This window comes from Catharus ustulatus, unplaced genomic scaffold (genome assembly GCF_009819885.2).
Source record: "Catharus ustulatus isolate bCatUst1 unplaced genomic scaffold, bCatUst1.pri.v2 scaffold_104_arrow_ctg1, whole genome shotgun sequence".
Taxonomy (NCBI): domain Eukaryota; kingdom Metazoa; phylum Chordata; class Aves; order Passeriformes; family Turdidae; genus Catharus; species Catharus ustulatus.
This window is the reverse complement of record NW_024879451.1, coordinates 77661-95595: the sequence shown is the minus strand read 5'-3', so window position 1 is coordinate 95595 and position 17935 is coordinate 77661. Positions and strand designations below refer to the sequence as shown.

Below are 17935 nucleotides of genomic sequence, written 5' to 3'. Positions count from 1 at the left end.
GTCTGGAACAGAAGTCCTGTTAGGAGCAAATGATGGATCTGGGGTTATTTCTACTGGATGAGAAAAGAGGAAAGAAAGGTGAAGCACAGGAAATGCTCAGAGCAGTTTGGGGATGGTTTCCAGACAACCCTGGCTCTGAGCAACAACATCTGCACTGGGACAGGAAACTCACAGCTCATGGGAACAAATCTTCTGGCTGACTTCAGAGTCCACAATAAACCTGAGTGGTTTGCACCTCTGTGAGCTGGGGGAGAGATCAGGGCTGCAGAGGGGGGATGTTGTTGGCAGGTGCATGAGGACGCTCTGGGACGCTGCCCTGGGGTGTCCAGTACAGTGGGGATGGATCAGCCCCTGCTCTGCTGCTCCTTCCCAGGGTCTCCCCCTTGCAGGGACCTTGCAGAGCCCCAGCCATGCTGTTTGCCCCCAGCCTGCCCACGGCCAGCTTGGGGCTGCTCACCCTGGGGGTTTTCTCTGCTCAGCATTGGCCTGGCCAAGTGTTCTGGAGAGAGCCTGGGCAAGGAGCCTCGAGCCCCCAGGCCCTGCCCTGAGGCATCACTGCTGCCCCAGCAGTGCCCATGGCCTGTCCCTGCTGCAGCCCCAGCACTGCCACCCCCAGGGCTGTGCCCGGCCCCGAGAGCACTCAGGCCCTGCAGCAACACGAGGGGCAGGAGGGCAGCGGGGCAGTGGCACGGGAGCAACACTGGCAACACCAAGTGCTGCTGCTGCTGGGCACAGCTGCTGTGCCAGCACTGATCTGCCCCCAGCTCTGCACACAGACATTGCTGCTGCAGCTCCACAGAAGGGAACAAAAGGGGTATATTCAGAGAAAACTTTTCTAGGAGAGAGATTCTTTGGTGTGTTTATATCTATCAAGAGTCCAGTTCCTCATTGACACAATCTGTGGGCACACTAAACGTGGAGAGAAACAAAATAAGAAATGGTACAAAAAATGGCATTTCTTCTTGGACAATATTTAAAAAGTGAAATTAAGAGACAGAACCTCCAAAATAAAATCAAGGACAACTCTCAAAAATTACTTTTATTACAGGTGATTTGCAGAAATTGGCCAGCAGTATAATGTTATTTAAACCATCCAGTTATCATCCTCCACACTGCAGCCTTGAGCTCCTGGTTCCTCAGGCTGTAGATGAGGGGGTTCAGGACTGCAAGCACCCCTGAGTATAGAACTGTCTGGGCCAGATCCAGGGATGGAGAGGAGATGGAGAGGGGCTTAAAGTAGACAAAAATGACAGTGCTGATAAACAGGGAGAGCACGGCCAGGTGAGGGAGGCAGGTGGAAAAGGCTTTGTGCCGTCCCTGCTCAGAGGGGATCCTCAGCACAGACCCTGAAGATCTGCACATAGGAGAAAATAATGAACATAAAGCAGCCAAGTCCTAAACAGGAACTAACTGCAATGAGCCCAAGTTCCCTGAGGTAGGATTTGGAGCAGGAGAGCTTGAGGATCTGGGGGATATCACAGAAGAACTGGCCCAGGACATTGCCATGGCACAGGGGCAGGGAAAATGTATTGGCTGTGTGCAGCAGAGCAATGAGAAAGCCACTGGCCCAGGCAGCTGCTGCCATGTGGGCACAAGCTCTGCTGCCCAGGAGGGTCCCGTAGTGCAGGGGTTTGCAGATGGACACGTAGCGGTCGTAGTACGTGATGGTCAGGAGAGAAAACTCTACTGAGATGAAGAACATAAAGAAAAAGAGTTGTGAAGCACATCCAGCATAGGAGACGTTCCTGGTGTCCCAGAGGGAATTGTGCATGGCTTTGGGCACAGTGGTGCAGATGCAGCCCAGGTCAGTGAGGGCCAGGTTGAGCAGGAAGAAGAACATGGGGGTGTGCAGGTGGTGGCCGCAGGCTACGGCGCTGATGATGAGGCCGTTGCCCAGGAGGGCAGCCAGGGAGATGGCCAGGAAGAGGCAGAAGTGCAGGAGCTGCAGCTGCCGCGTGTCTGCCAATGGCAGCAGGAGGAAGTGGCTGATGGAGCTGCTGTTGGACATTTGCTGTGTCTTGGCATGAGGATCTGTAAGAAAATTAATCATGGAATAGTTCAATGTGGAGAGGACTTGAAATATCCCAGCCAATCTTCGTGGCACTTTCCCCCACTGCCTGCCCAGGGCTCTGCTGCCTGGAGCTGTCCCTGCCAGCAGCTGCTTCCCTGTGCCCAGGGCTGGGCCCTGCCAGTGCTGCCAGAGCCCAGCCCAGCCCTGGGGGCTCAGCTCTGCCCTGCAGACCCCTCCCAGCACAGGGCACTGCCCAGGGCCAGCTCTGCCTCTGCAGGCTCAGATGGCAACATCACAGCAACCCTGAGGAGGATGGAAAAGCGACACTAGTGCTGCCTGTAAATGGTCCATCTGCTTTTTTTTTCTTTGACTGGTTTTTTCATACCTTAGAGAATTTTTTTTTAAAATTTTCTCATCTTGAACTGAGAGATGAATATCTTTATGCAATTTCCCACCCAGGCGACCTAGAGCAGTAGAATAAAAAAAAAGGATTTTCCCTTTTATGCAGCCCCTGATATGCTGTCCACCCTTTATAGTATGCTTGGAAATGTTCTGGAGTTAATGGTCATGTTGGGAGCAGCTGTGAACAATGCAGCATCCTCACTACACAAGAACCCTTCCAAGCCTTACCAGCTGTCTCCTTCCACCCAGTCCTTGTCCCCCAGTACTGTGAGCAGCTCCCAGGGCTGGCTGAGAGCTGTCCCTGGCAGGCAGCAGAGTCCCTGCCCCAGCACAGCACCCTGGGCTGCAGGACCCTGCTCTGCAGGACAGCCCTGGGCACCCCTGGCTGCTCTGTACTAGGGAGAATCAGAGAATGTACTCACAGAGTCTGTAGGCATTGGGATGTTCCAGCTTTAGGAGATCACTGCAGGAGCTGCAGCTGCATTGTCCTGCAGCCAGAGGCTTCCTGTGTCAAGGGCTGGGAGTGATTCTGCCCCAGTCACTTCTGAGCATCTTCCCAGCCCTGACTGATTGAAGCTCTCTGTTCCTTTGTGCTGTGTCCAGGGTGGCTGCAGGCAGTGTCCCAGCCCTGCTGGGTTGGGAAAAGAGCTGCTCGTGAGGAGAAATGTGTTTTTGAAGCTCTTCTTCATTACTAGGATCTCCTTCTGTGCCAGGAGCCTGGCCCAGCTCAGCAGCACAGACATAGCACAAGGACTTTAATGACCCTCTCAGGGCTTTGCTGCAGTTTACATCAGACTCAGTCCCTGAGAGTGTTTTAAGAAAACTTGTCAGGTACTCAAAGTAAGTTTGAATCTCCAAAGTTTCTTGAAGTTTTAATGTGTCCCATTGAGGATCAAAATTGAGAAAGTTTCTCCAGGTTCCAGTTAGAGCAGAACACTGGAGGCACTGATGACAGGTGGGGACAAACAAGGGAAAGGTGTCTCTGATGCTGAGCAAACCTGGATGTGTTTCAGGAATGCAAAGGGCCAAGGCCTGAGCCCCAGCCCCTGCCAAGGCACATCCTGTCCCTCCCTCATTGCTCAGGGCTCTTCCCAGGGCACTGGGCTCTGGGGATGTGCAATGCCAAGGGCAGCACCATGGGGCGGCCCCTGCCAGGCTGCTGAGCAGGGACAAGGAGGCAATGAGGCCCCAGCACAGCAAGGCTCACTTGTCCTTTCCTGCTGGCCTCAGGCCCAGGGCCAGCAGCCATGGCCAAAGTGCTGCAGGAGTTGGCTCTGGCAGGGCCTTTCAGCTGCTGCCCATCCCTGTGCCCTGTGCAGCCCAGGTTGTCCTACGGTGTCCCTGCCCTGCGCCTCTGTCCCTGCAGGCTGTCGTCATCCCCCGGCTGCCCCACCTGGCTGGCCCCTTCCTTTGCTGACAGCTCTGTGTCCTGCCTGCCTCTGCCTTGGCACACAAAGCCTTGGCCTTAATACCAAAAGCTTTAATTCTATTTTTACTATGCCTGTGAACTTTTAGCACAGGAACAAGGCATGCAGAGGCTGCTTTCCTAGCGAGGATGGTTGGAAGAGAAGAAGAACACATCTGGCTCAAGGGTGCAGTGATAATAAAACAAGGAGTGAACCTAGGAACTTGGGGTGGGTTTTATGGAAATGGGTAAAATGTAATACACATGCAGTGACTGAATATATGCAACGAAGTTGTAGAATCACATGTCTATTTAAGGTTATGAGTCATCCCACACTGGACCTCAGGCCTGAATGGATGATGTCCTCTTAAACAGCACATTAGTGCTAACAAGTCTTATTCTGATATTTTGGTTATTTGTTGACAGTAGGGCCTCAGAGAACCGAGGAATCTGCTGTGACACCTTGGAATCTCATGGAACCCAGAGGCCATTGTGATGCAGGAAACCTCATGGAACCAGGGACACCCTTGCGACACTGAGAAATGCCAGAGAACAAAGGGTCCATTGTTATCCTGTGGAACCAAGGGGACCATTTTGATACTGTGGTGCCCCATGAAACAAAGGGGCCATTCTGATGGTGCTGGGCCAGATGTGACACTGTGGAGCCTCATGGAACAATGGAGACTATTATGACACAGAATGACAGAATTAACAAGGTTGGAAAAGACCTTTGAGATCATTGAGTCCCATCTATGACATAACATCAGCTCACCAATTTAACCATGGCTCTGAGTGTCACATCCAGTCTTTTTTAAAACGCTTTCAGTGGTGGTGACTCCATCACCTGCCTGGGCAGAAGATTCCAGTACCCAATCACTCTTTCAGTGAAGAACTTTTTCCTGATCTCAAACCTAAACTACCCTTGGCTCATCTTAAGACTGTGTCCTCTCATTCTGTCAGTGGTTGCCTGGGAGAAGAGACCGACCCCCACCTGGCTACAACCTCTGTTCAGGTATTGCAGAGAGTCTCACTGGAGACCATTGCAGCCATTGGGGCCATTGTAGCACGGCAGGGCCTCATGGAATCAAGGGGACCACGGTGACATTGTGGGGCTCCATGGGATGAAGGGGCCATTCTGACACCGGGGAACCAAGGAGACCTTTGTTACAGTAACAGGGGATCATGGAACCAAAGAGGTCATGGTGACACAGCAGGGCCTGATGGAACCATGGAGATCATGATGCAGCTTTGAGGCCATGTGGAACCAAAGGACCAATGTTGTACAAGAGTGACACTGTGAGCTCCAGGGGACCAAGGAGGCATTCTGAAACTTGCAGACCCAAGGAGACCATTGTGACACTATGGGGCATCATGGAGCTGAGGGTCCACTGCGATACAGCACAGCCTCATGGCACCAAGGACCCAATATGGCACAACCATTGTGACACTGCAGGGCCCCATGGATACAAGGGAAGAAGTCTGGTTGGCTTGGTCTGACTGGTTCAACTACTCTTGACTTGTCAAGGGTCTCTTCTCATGTACTCTTGAAACACTGGGGCTCTGGGCTTTCCTCCAAATGCAAAAGAAGTGTCCTTCTCACTAGGTGCCCATGGCCGAAGTGGGATTCTGCCTCCAAAATGCCCAATATTCAAAGATTAATCCTAGACAAAGGCTGCCATTACAAACAAGTCTGGCTGCCCTTGGATTCCTGACAGCCAGCTCTCACCTGTCTTCAAACACTGGGGCCCTGGGCTGTCCTTGCTATGGAAAAGAATCGTCCTTCCTGCTTAGGCATCCATGGCCAAAACTGGTACTTCTCCCCCAAAATTCCCTGTATGCAAGGGTTTCTCCCAAATGGAAAAAGCTGCCAGGACACACAGGTCTGGCTGGCCTTGACTCTGGTGGTCACCTCTAATTTGCTCTGAAATACTGGGGCTCTGTGCTTTCCTTCCTATGGGAGAGAACTGGCCTTCTTATCCAGGTTCTCATGGCTTAAATTGGGATTCTGACCCCAAAATTCTGTATATCCAAGGGTTTCTCCCAGATGAAAGCTTGCCAGGACAGATGGGTCTGGTTGGCCTTTGCCAGCAGTGGGTACTGCTCATCTGCCCCTGAGGCACTGGGGCTCCATGCCTGCCTTCCTATGGAAAAGAACCATCCTTCTCTCCACATTCCCAGGGTCAAAATTAGGATTCCACATTCCAAATTCTGTATATCCAAGGACTGCTCCCAGAGAAACCTGTCAGAACAGAAAGGTCAGGCTTGCCTTGGCCTCTGGTGACCGCTATTCATCTGCCACAGAATCACAGAATCACAGAAAGATTTGGTTGGAAGAGACCTCCAAGATCATGGAGTCCAACCCATGCCCTAACACCTCAACTAGACCATGGCACCAAGTGCATATCCAGTCTTTTTTTAAACACAACCAGGAATGGTGACTCCACCACCTCCTCAGGCAAAGCATTCCAAAACTTTATTATTCTTCCAGTGAAAAATTTCTTCCTAAATATTTGTTGGTGCAAATTCAGACTGTGTCCTCTGGTTCTGTCAGTTGCTGCCTGGAGAAAGAGACCAACCCCACCTGACTACAGCCACCTTTCAGGAAGTTGTAAAGAGTGATAAGGTCACCCCTGAGACTCATTTTCTTCAGGCTAAACAACCCCAGCTCCCTCAGCCATTCCTCATAGGCTTGGGTTTCCAGACCCCTCACCAGCCTTGCTGCCCATCTCTGGATGTGCTCAAGCATCTCAATGTCCTTCCTCATATGGCTCAGAACTGGACACAGCACTTGAGGTGTGGCCTCACCAGTGCCAAGCACAGAGGAAGAATGACCTCCCTGCTCCTGTTGGCCACATTATTTCTGATACAGGCCAGATGCCATTGGCATTCTTGGCCACCAGGGCACACGGCTGGCTCATGTTCAGTCAGCTGTCGACCAGTACCGCCAAGCCCCTTCCTGCCTGGGCACTGTCCAGCCACTCTGTCCCCAGCCTGTAACACTGCAGGGGGTTATTGTGGCCAAAATGCAGGACTCGACCCCTTGGACTTATTAAACATCCTACTGGATTCTTCCCATCCATCCAAACACTCCAGGTCTCTCTGCAGAGCCCTCCTACCTTGCAATAGATTGACACACACTCCCAGCTTAGTGTCGTCTGCAAATTTACTAATGAATGACTCAATATCCACATCCATGTTGTCCATAAAATATTGAACAGGGCTGGCCCCAGCACAGACCCCTGAGAGACACCACTGGTGACTCCATCCACCTGCTGGATGCAGCAGCCTTCACCACCACTCTCTGGGACTGGCCATCCAGCCAGTTCTTAACCCAGAAAAGCATGCTCCTGTCCAAGCCACAGGTTGCCAGCTTTTCCAGGAGTTTGCTGTGGGAGACAGTGCCAAGGCCTTGCTGAAGTCCGGGTACACAACATCCACAGCCTTTCCTGCATCCACCAGGTGGGTCACTTGATCATAAAAGGAGATCAGGTTGGTCAAATACAACCTACCCCTCCTAAACCCATGCTGGCTGGGTCTGATACCCTGGCCATCCTCAAAGTGCTGTGGGATGGCACTCACTATAAACTGTTCCATAACCTTACCAGGCACTGAGGTCAGGCTAACTGGACTATAGTTACCAGGATCCTCCTTGCCACCCTTTTTATGAATGGCTGTCACTATTGGCCAGCTTCCAGTCATCTGGAACCTCACCAGTGTCCCAGGAGCTGCTGGTAAATGATGGAGAGCAGCTTTGCAAGCTCATCTGCCAGCTCCCTCATCACCCTGGGATGGATCCCATCTGGTCCCATAGATTTATGAACATCTAAGCTGCTCAGCAGTTCTCTGACTGCCTCCTCCTGGATAACAGGGGAACCATTCTGCTCCCTGACACCATCTGCCTACCCAGGAGGACAGTTGTCCTGAGGACAGGCCATCTTCCCACTAAAGACTGAGGCAAAGAAGGTGTTAAGCACTTCTGCCTTCTCCTCATCTGCAGTTACTAATGTCCCTCCCTCATCCAATAAAGAACAAAGGCTGGACTTACTACTTCCTTTTACTATTAATATATTTGTTAAAAATATTTTTTATTATCTTTTACAGAAGTCACCATTTATAGTTCAAACAGAGCTTTGGCCTCCCTAATTTTTTTCCTACATGCTCTAGCAGTTCTCTTAAATACTTTTTGGGAGACCTGACCCTCCTTCCAACGATGATACATCCTCTTTTTATTCTTAAGTTCCTCCAAAACCTCCTTGCCCACCCAGGACAGGACATCTGCCGCATTGACTCACCTTTCAGCACAGAGGGACAGTTTGTTCTGTGCCCTCAAGATCTCTGTCTTGAAGCACACCCACCTTTCCTGAACTCCTTTGTTTTTAAGGGTTGCTTCCCAAGGAACACTTTCAATAAATCTCCTAAATAGGCCAAAGTCTGCCCTCCAGAAGTCCACTGTAAAAGTATTATTGATATTCCTCCTGATTTCATCAAATATCAAGAATTCTATAATTTCATTATCAGTATGCCCCAAGCAACCTGCAACCACCACATCTCCTACCAGCCCATCTCTATTTGCAAACAACCGATCTAACATAGTCCTTCCCCTGCTGGGCTCACCAGCTGTGTCAAAAAGTTGCCCTCCACACACTCTAAAAACTTCCTGGCCTGTGTTTTTTTCGGGTGTATAAAGTTCCTAGCAGATGTCTGGCAAGGACAAGAAGGAGGGCTGATGATCCTGAAACATTATCTAGCTGCTTATAGAATAACTTGTCCACCTCTTCTCCCTGGCTGGGAGGACGATAACAGACTCCCAGTAGGATGTCAGCCTTGTTAGCCTTGCCCTTAATTCTTACACACAGGCATTCAACTCCATCGTCATTATTTCAATACCTATGGCATCAAAAGCCTCCCTAATATAAAGGGCCACCCCTCCACCTCTGCTCCCTTTCCTGTCTCTTCTAAAGAGCTTGTAGCCATCCAACACAGTGCTCCAGCTGTGGGAGTTGTCCCACCACGTTTCTGCGTTTCTGCCTGCTTCCAGAGAGCCCAGCTGCACCCCCTTCCCCCTTCAAACCTAGTTTAAAGCCCTCTCAACAAGTTCATGAGCTGAAAACAAATTTGCAGATTTTAAACTGGAGTCACTGCCAAAAGAAATGAACCACTCATGGCTGCTCTAATACCCACTGCAGTATCAACTAAGCAGCCTGAAAAACACCAACCTTCTGGTTATAAATGGACTAATGAGAATAAAGGAAAACTTTTAGAAAATGGTTGGGGACAATTAGACAATAGGTCAATTAATAATACTAGAAAACTTAATGAGACATCATGTGAAATCTGAACATGGTAACATTTGTAAGGGGAGCAGAATCCTTACACCTAAAAGTACCTTACACCTCTTAGTACCTAAAAGAACAAATTGCCCAGGTTTGCTGGACATTGTTTAAGAAGTAACATCACAATGTGTGCCTTGCTTGAAGAATAATGCAAATCCAACAGTTAGGCTAGAACAAGGAGTGATTAGCAGAGGCGCTTTTCCTGGAGCCTTGTGGCAAATAGACTTTTCTGAACTCCCAAGAAAGGGGGACTTTGATATTTGCTGGTACTTACTGATACTTTCTCTGGGTGGCCAGAAGCATTCCCTTGTAAAACAAATAAAGCTAGAGAAGTGATAAAAGTGTTGTTGAATGAGATTCATACCTCAGTTCGGTGGACCTAGAGAAATATCCCGACAGAGGATCACATTTCTTTACACAAATTGTGCAAGTTGTCAGCAAAGCATTAGGAATACAAGGGCAGGTTCACATGCCCTACAGACCACAAGCTAGTGGTCAAGTAGAAAAGCTGAATCATATGATCAAACAACAGAGAGCTAAAATTTGTCAAGAAAGGAATTTATAATGTTATCAAGATTTACCTATTGCCTTTATCAGACTCAGAAGAAAACCTAGGTCTAAAGAAAAAGTTAGCCCATTTGAAATGCTTTGTGGCAGACCTTATGGATTAAATGTTACTCATGATAAAAATTTGGCTCAAGTTGGTAATCAGCATGTCTAAGAATATTTAATGGCTATGAACAAACAATTGCACCAGATGTTTAATACTGTGCTTGAGAATCAACCTAAGCAGCCAGATCATAAATTGCATACACTATTATAACTGTAAATATGAACAAAGGCATTGGTGTTAGATTAAGTAGATGTTGAAATACATCTGATCCCTTAAGTCTGAATATTAAGAAGATGAAGACCCATGCTGCTTCCCAGTGAAGAAGAAAAAGTAGAAAAATCTCTGTTTTTTCAAAAATAAAGCAAGCTTTTGTTTAAACTGTTATAACCCTTAAAGTGTGCCCCATAGTTGATATGGTCCTCAATAATAGTAGTACAAAAACTGTATGTTAAAGGAAGGATTTTTACAAAGTGATCAAAATTCCATTCTCACAGATGCCTAATCACTGTAACATCAAGGCCACAAGAAAACTGTTTCTTGCAGAGAAATCTCCATAGACTGAAGAGGGAAGTCTCCCCTCTCCATTAATTGGTAAAAGACTATTTTAGAGATGGTAAACTGAGTTGTTTTCTAAATGTTTTTTGTGTGAAAGAAAGGAAGTATGGAGGGGGAGAAAGAGTAGTCTAAAGTTTTATTCTGAGTTGGAACTTTTTTTGGTGGGTTTTTTTCCCCTATATTTTCCAGTAATAAAGTTTCTCTTTATACCATTTAAAGTTCACCCTGTTTTGCCTTCCTCCTAATTCTATCTCACAACAAAAAAATTTAGAATTTATGAACCTAAACCACTACACCCTGGATGACCAAACCTGTTGGGGATCATGGACTAAAATTGAAATTCACTCCTAAACCAGTGTCTTTTTCATTGATTATACTGCCACTGCCTTCAGTGTTATCAGCCATGTAACACTAATAGGAACCACAGCTAATTATACAGAACTCAGGGATTGCTGGCTTAGCAGAGAGGTGCAAGGATGGAACCTTCCCTTAACAGGGGCACCATCAAGCAGTTGGTCAGATTTGAACCCCCAGAGCTTACACCACACTAGTGCTCAATGCAGGATCTTCCTTGGGAAAGCCCCTTTTCCAATTACTGCCTATCAACGAGTCACTCACATACACAGGGCTGAACAGCTCTGGAGCAAATCTCAGCAACTTTTCTGGTAACACACCTGGGTGGGTCAATGCCACTCAGCCCCATGTGGGCAAACTGTCTTCTTGATAGACAGCAGAAACGAGTCCGTGAGCATTAACACCAGCTGTGACATTGCTGATGCATCTTGGTGGCTTTGTGGGAATGGAATAGCATTGAAACAATTACCAGGTAACTGGAGTGGCCAATGTACCATGGGATACCTTCTCCCTAAGTTACAGGTTACAAATCAAACTAATGAAATGACAGGTGGTGTTCAAGGACTATGGAAGAACAGACTCACTAAGACAACACCCAATAACCCACCAGTGTGAAACAGCACCAGGTTTCACAGTTTTGTTAGGGTGTTGCTCCCAAATTTAGGAATTGCACAAGTGCAAAAGGCTATTTCAAGCATCTCAGACAAAATAGAATTGATTGCTCATTCAACAGCAGATGCCTGAAGAAGACTACAAACTGAAATAAACTCACTAAAAGAAATAGTGACAGGGTGAGTAAACGATACATTTATTAAAAATCAGCAAATTCAGCAGAACAAGCTAACTACAAAAGTTAACCACTGGCTATTTGAGCAGACAATCCTATAGAGCTTGCCCAGTAAGCAGGGGTGGAAAGTTCAAGCCCGAGGAAGGCTTCTGAGCCTTCATCCAAAATGACCAGCAGGAGGCTGACAACCACCTCCTGCAGAAACCAGGAATGTGCTACAAGGGCTCACATAGTCATGTAATTGGAAAATATGCTGCAATATGAAGGTTAGGAAAGAATAATGTGCACATTAAGTAAAAATGTATGCAAGCTAGTGCTGTGCAAATAATGGCCAGGTGAGTTTGTGGTGGAGCAATGCCCCTCACCTCTGGGTATTCAATAAACAAATACCTGCCCCATAGGCCTTATACTGTGGAGTACTGATTTCTTGCCTAGTTTTTGGGCATCAGAATGCACTGGATTTCAGCATCATCCTGCCCAGGAAAGACTTTGGTCCAAGCCTGCATCCCTATTTCAGACTGTACAGGAACACTGTGGACTTCTTCCCACTCTACCTGGAACTGTGCAACAGTGCAGAAGTTCAGCTATTACAGCCCTGCATGGGGGACACTTTAATTCATCTAGGAAGTGTTTCCAAAAGTGTTGTGTGCAATCCTTGCTCGGTATATTTGGTCACATTTTGTATCCCGGGAATGTTGGAATTCATTTGGCTTTTCCAACGTATGTTTGCTGATGTTTGCCTTCAGAAATGGAGAAGAGATTATTGGAAGCTTTATCTATTGCAGTGCTTGAACTTCCCTGTTTGTGGCTCTCCACTGCCATGCTCAGCAGGCACCCAGCTGTCTTTGGACATGAACTACCAGCGCAAGACACGCAGCAAGTGGAGCTTTGAACATTGGAGATTGGGCCAATGGTTTTGTTAGAACACAAGGAAACATGACAATGCCTCTGTACAATCTTATTGTCCTGTAAAACTCAGCAGCTGTTGGTGTTCTGGTGCTCCTGGCGATCCCTCCCATGAAAGAAATTTCAGGACAAGCAGCTTCCACCTTGTGACAGAGACCAAGAGCTGCCAGCAGTTGTTCCAGGTGCTCCTGCCAACAGCCCCTCTAGGAAGGAGCACAGGACTTGCTGTCCTGCAGCCTTCCTGAGGCTTCTCTGTCGTGGGTGTCTTCAAGGCACAACTGCACAGCTCCTTGCCTTACAGCTTGCAACTGCGAGTCCCAAAGCTCTCTTGGAGAGCTGTGAATTCAAAGGCCTTTATGCACATGCTTTTCACATCTTGCCTGCCTGCTGTGTTTCAGCTCATGGCAATCTGCAATTGCCTCTCACTTGGTGGAAGCTGCTGTGGGCCAGGGCCAGCACAGAGCTGGGCTGTGTGGGCCGGGCAACGAGCAGAGTCTTGGCTGATCTTGGTGTGTCCCTGGCCTCAGCAAAGGCTTGGAAGTTTTGCCTCCCGAGGCATCCTGCTCATTGGCTCTTCCTGGGCGCCTTGGAGAGAACAAGGCAGGCATTTCTGTCCTCTGGGCATTAGCAGGCCTTCAAACGGGGGCGTGTTGTGGAGCAAGCCCAGCTGAGATACCCTGAGAGGAGCCAGCCCACTGCTCCTTGCTCCTCTCTGCTGACACCAGATAGTTTGTCTGGTTTTGGGATGACCCTGGCTCTGTCAGGGGGTGCTATGTGGACACGAGACAGCTGTTCCTGTCCTGCTGGGTCCCAGCAGTGCCTCACAGCAGTCCTGCATGCACATCAGGATGCAGGCCAAGAGAGGTCCTGGAAGCTGAGGCAGCTGATTTTAAGCTTATGCAGGTGCCTACAGGTCAAGGCCAACGGTGTTCCCTCAGCATACAGCAGTGCTGAGGGTTCTCCCCAGAGCTGCCTGATGCCGCCCATTCCTCATGCCACCAGTTGCTTTCCTGTGGAATGTTCTACCTCCCCCAAGAGTAAAGAGGGAGCTGGAGAAAGAGCTTGCCAGGCCGCTCTCCATCCTTTCCCAGCAGCCCTGGCCAAGTGCAGAAGTGCGAGCTGAGCTCCAAAGAGAAAATGGAAGAGCCGTGCACAGGAAGGATTGGTGGGAAGGATGATCCAGGAGCCACAGGCCTGGCAGCCTGAGCTTGCTGCCGGGGAAGGCCTTGGAGCAGATCCTCCTGAGTGCCATCCCACTGCACCTGCTGGGAACCAGGGGGCTGCTGGAGGCTGGGAAAGCTCTGCCCAGGGATGGGGACAGCTGGGGGTCCTGGCTGTTGGGGGCTTCTGTGGGGCTGTTTAGGGGGCTTGGTGTTGTTGGGCATCTTGGGGAAGGAGTTGTCTGGAAGGTGAGAGGTCTGGGCTGGGAGTCACCTTGAAGGCAGCACCTGTGAATTAGCACAGCTTTGGCTGTGGAGAGCAGGAGGAATAGCTGTGATTTTTCCTGGTAGTGGTCCTGAATCTCCTGCAGGGAAGAAGAGGGGACAGCTGTGCTTTATGAGCCACTTAGGTAGGTGGACCAGGAGGAGGATTAGCCGTCTGCAATCTTCTCATTTGTTTGGGCTAAATTTGGAACACTGAGTGGACTTTCATTCCTTGCAAGCTTTTATTCCTTCCTGGAATTAGCATGTTACCATCTCTTCATAGAAAACCATTTGCAAACCAAAGAATGGCCCTTTTATTGCCTCTGGGTAGTGTTGTTTTGTAAAGTGACTCTCAAGGGATGCTGTTAAGGTAAATGAGTTGCTGCTTGGAGATGGGAAGCAAACTTTCAAATTTCAAATTCCATTCTCAGGCCATGGCAATGGATTTGGGAAGTTTGCAAATTTTAGGAGCTACTTGAGTAGAGCAATTGCGAAGTCAAGCTCTCCTGATCTGAGGACTCTCTAAATGCCAGATTCTTCTGTGCTTTCAAGGCTATGATGATTTTGTGCTGCAGGAAATTACTGGAATGTGAAAATAATTGCAGCATGGAGTAAGAGTTTTTGACAGATCCCAAGTGTTGCCAGCAGTTGTTCCAGGTGCTCCTGCCAACAGCCCCTCTAGGAAGGACCACAGACCCCAGTGCATGTGGGCTTTGGCTCCCTCTGGCACAGAAGCCCCTCGGGGCACAGGTCTCTGGGGCAGGAGCTGGGCACCAGCACTGCCAGGGCTCGGGGGGTGTCAGGTTAGCTTGGGCAGGGACTCTGCCACACCTGCTGATTTCAGTGCTTGCCGGGCCCAGGAGTCAGAGCAGCATTCGTGCCCTGGCCCACATGTTCCTTGTCTTTGTTTTCGGATGGCCACCAGCTGGGACACGTCCCAAGGAGGCAGAGGCATCTTCCGTGCAAGGTGCCCCAGGGCAGGTGGCAGTGTGTGCAAGGGCCCTTTGTGACGCGGTGCAGCATGGTCACCATGGCATGGAACGGTGTCAAAGGACCCTTTGTGACATGTGGTGACATAGGAGCTGGAGGTGACAGGGCCACGCCACAGTGCTCGGAGCACGCGACGGGACAGGACGCGCCAGAGCGGTGCTGTGAGGAGCCCCCGCACAGCGCACTCTTTTGTCTCTGACCCGGAGCTTTTCCAAGGCGTTATTCCTGCAGGTGACCTCGAGGCCAGCCTGTGGCATGGCAGGCAGATTCCTCAACCTCTTCAAAATCTTCAGACGGGAAAAAAAGAATGGCTCTGAAGCTGGCCCAGAAAAACAGCCTGAAGAGCCACAGGCATTCCAGCTGATGCAGGATGGTGAGTAGCAGAGCTGGGCCACGGGGCTGATGGCTGCTGCCAGCTTGGCCCTAACTGTTACAATGTTTTAGTTCTGGGGAGAAAGTTTGTTCTTTTTGAGGGGAGTTGATTGAACAATAATGAATTTAGTAATGTTTGTTCAAAGTTTAAAGGGGACCAGGATATGGTGTGGATTTCAGAGGGGAGTGGTGACACCTTGGGGGTAAAGCCAGTGCAATGACATCAGCACGGTGAGCTGTGATCGGTGGGGGAGTTGTCCAGTCATTCAATGCCCTGAGAGAATGATCGGACAGGAGTGAACCCCACTGAGAGCCAATGAAAGCCCCGGGGACAGACCAATCACCACGAGGATCCAAATCCCACCAATGCTGGACCAGGGCCAGGTTATAAAAGGGAGTGTCGGGCAGTTGCCAGGGTCCTCCTTTGGAACTTGTGGGCTTATGCTGGGTCCTCGGTCCTCTATTGCTACTTTCAATAAACGAGTGCTGGTTTTTGTGAGAGAGTCTATGCTCTGTTTTTAACAACCGAGTGACTCTCAGATAAAGACTCAGGCCTCGTCCATAACAGCCCCGTGCTCCATCCCCTGGTGTATCCCGGGGCTGTCCCTGCCGGGGGAGGGCAGGGCTGGGCTGTGCTCTCCGGCCTCTCCCGCAGCCCCCCAGCTCTGGCTGTGCTCGTTCTTTGCCAGGTGCTGCCATGGACCCAACACGAGAGCAGCAACCCACCAGTGGCCGCTTCCGCAGAACACTGAAGGTACCTGCAGCCATCCCCGCCTGGGCTGGGCCTGCTGTCACTGCTCAGCCCAGCACAGCACTTGGAGCATTCCATAGAACTTGCCTCTCTTCCCTGCACTTTGTTCTCTTGCAGATGTTCCGGAAGTTTGTGCCTATTCAATGGAGAAAGACCAGCATGACAGCAACAGAGGGCACAGGCGAGCCTGACTCCAGGCTGAGTGAGCTCCAGGCAGAGCCTGATGTCAGCTCAGATTTGCCTGAGTGCTCAGGAGACTCTGACACCTCAATGACTACAAACTGGGCAAAGACTCCTCTTGTGGCAATGACTGAGGACGTGGCCATCACAAATACTGACAATGGAGAGACTCAGGGCATGGCAAATACTGACACCACTGCCACTGTGATTCATAATGCCACTAGGGATTTTTTCAAGAAGAGTGGTGTCTCTTCTCAGCAGCAGGTAACCAGCCTGGGGCCAGGGCTCGAGGCCTCCCAGGATAACCTGCCCACCCACGCCATGCTCACTGGATCTCCTCAGACTTTGAGGCCAGCACAGTGTGGTGGCGAGGGAATCACTTCTTGCGGAAAGCTTGGCAGTTTCTCCCTTGGAAGGCGCTCCAAGTCTTTCCCATGCCTCCCCCAGGTGCCAGCCATGGTGAAAAGCATTCACCAGAAAGTGACATCCCAGGTCACTTTAGATGCAAGGCTGCGCACTGACATTGTGAGGCTGGCTGGAGAACACCCTGCTGACGTGGTGCTGACTCTCCTGCACTGTGCCCCAACATGTGACAGGTACGAGGCCCACATGCCTTGAGAGCTCAGCAGCCTTTAGGGCCCATCGCCCTGTACAGCCTGTCTAATGGGGTCTGCCAGACAGGCAGAGAGGTCCAGGACCCTCAGGCCCCTCTGTTCCCTCAGCCTGCTGCCATGCTCCCTCCCTGCCCCTCAGGGCACTGGAGCTCTGTCCCCTGGGCCCCAGAGCTACACAGGGCATGGTACTGTGACTGAGATGCCCCTGACACAGAGCTCTGATCCCACAGAGCTGCTGCAATGATGTGGAGAGCCATAGGCTCTTCGGGACCAACACTGCAGAAGGTGCTGCCAACACTGCTCCGTGTGATGGAGGATTGGCCTCTGCACAGCACGTGCACCTCTGATGGGGACAACAAAGATGTTTTTGCCATGGCTGTGAGTTTCTGGAATTGGTCTCTGCTCGCTCCCCGGTCACCTCTCCAGCAGCTCTCCATCCTCTCCGTGCCTCAGGCACTGGTCTGAACCCTGGGCTAGGGACAGGCTCAGGGGGCTGCTCCCCCTGTGTCTCCCCTCGCGCCCTGTCCCATGGACACCTCGGCACTGAGCGCTGTCTCGGGCTGCTTCTTTTGCAGGCAGCTCTGGTGCTCTGGGTGATGATCCAGGCGCCTCAGTGCCAGGAGGCCATGGTGCATTCTTCCAACCCTCTGTTTACGGCTCTGCTCTTGCATGTTGTCACCACCACACAGCAGATGCCAAAGGAAGTTGCTAACTTCTGGAGAGCATGCCAGGAGGAACATCGCCTTCCCAGCAAGCCCAACAGGTGCAAGTCCTCCAGTCCTTCCCATGCCCTTGTGGCCAGCACCAGTGCTCCCAGGGTGACCTGGACTTTGCTCTGCACACAGGTTTGCAGTGCAGGCCATGAAGGCTCTGCTCTACAGTCTGCAGTATGACCCTGAGGTGATGGCCATTGAGCGCAAGCATGGCTGGGACACGCTGCTCTGTGCTGACACCCAGCACTATGCCGTGGGTCTGCTGGCCAGGTAAGACCCCCATTTCCCTTCTGCCCCCAACATTTGTGCTCTGTGCCCAGGCTGCCCCACACAGCCCCTGTGGTCATGGGCCACAGGGTCTTGTCACCGAGGGATGGCCAAGCAGACTGGAAAAGGCTGCGAGAGGAGAGTGCCCAGAAGGGGCAACCTCCCAAAGTGCCCACATTGCCTCTAGGGATGGTGGGGAAAGACTGGATCTCTGTGAGTCAGTCCTGGGAGAGTACTATGCCCCCCGCCGCCCCCAGC

At 50.5% G+C, this 17935-nt stretch overlaps 1 pseudogene; it reads right to left on the bottom strand.

The window, feature by feature from the left end:
• Positions 1–1080: 1080 nt before the first annotated feature.
• LOC117011292 lies at positions 1081–2992 on the bottom strand (annotated as a pseudogene).
• Positions 2993–17935: the final 14943 nt, after the last annotated feature.